The following is a 1,239-nucleotide window of genomic DNA, read 5'->3' as shown; positions in this document are numbered from 1 at the left end:
GATTTGATCGTTGATATTCTGTTTCTTCAATGTATGCCTTGTTGTGTTTGGCTGGCTCTAAAAGTGTATCGTTGATGCCGACGGCCATTCCCTAAGTTACACATAGCGAGTCTACACAGCCTACACCTAGTATATACAATAATGAAATTAAATTCCTATTGCTTATTTTATGCCTTTCTAATTATCATGCCTTTTATGTCCATGCTTATTTTCTTTGATGTATAGAGACACGTTAGTGTGTTATAGGAGGGCGAGTCCCAAAATAAAAAAATGCAGCAGCAGTCATCTTCCTCACGGCCCTTTCTGCACATATAAGGTCAACAACCACATCAAATGTCATGCTTCAGTGAGGCACAGAGGTACTATTTCTTTCTTTGTTTATTTAATGTATTTGACGTTCACGTTTTTTTTGATTTGCACAATTTTTTCAGTTACATCAATATATTTAATTACATTTTATAACTTGTTACTTTACTGTTATTCCTCTCTTTCAGAGTTCACAGTCATAAAGTGTGGCTTCAGTTGTGGAAATGTGACACACTTTCATTAGTGCTTTTGCATGGCATCAATACTGCGTGTAATGCTGAAGGCTTGATGCATGGCAAGATATAATAGTTGTGATGACCTTTTGAAACGTTATAGATATCACTGAAAACCCCTTTAGTAATAGTGACTTTTGTTTGCATGGTGAAAGTGGGGTGTAATTTGTCATAATCACACAATGAGGCACTACTCTTAATATTTATTCTTCCTTTTTCTTCAAGGAAGCAGATGTTCTTCTAAGGGACACCCTAGAGGCAGCAAGGTGGTGCGAACGCCAAACATTGAAAGGCACCGTTTCCCTCCCTAGTGTAATTGGGATGGACGGGGAAGACCGCATTACAACCCTTAAAGAACTATGGTTGCATAATGGCCTGGATGAAGAGCAACATATTACCCTCAAGGAACCATTCATGTTCTCGTTCCAGTTACAGAGAGATTCTGAGATGTTCTATGTGGAGGCAGTTGACAACAAGAAAATGACTGTCTCTTTTGAGGAGCAGCGGTGAAGCCATTTTTGAGGAGTGGTCAAACCTTGTTATTGTCTGCTGTGTTAATGATTTCCTTTGTTAATTGTGTTATGTTGTTTCGTAAAGATGACGTAGAAGTCACCCTGAGTCTCTGATCTCTTTACTGGAGCTGGTATAACTTGATGTACAAAGCACATTCAGCTTGTCAGTATGTCTATATGGTATAGTC

This window comes from Salvelinus fontinalis, chromosome 35 (genome assembly GCF_029448725.1).
Source record: "Salvelinus fontinalis isolate EN_2023a chromosome 35, ASM2944872v1, whole genome shotgun sequence".
Lineage (NCBI taxonomy): Eukaryota > Metazoa > Chordata > Actinopteri > Salmoniformes > Salmonidae > Salvelinus > Salvelinus fontinalis.
Note: the sequence above shows the minus strand (reverse complement) of the source record.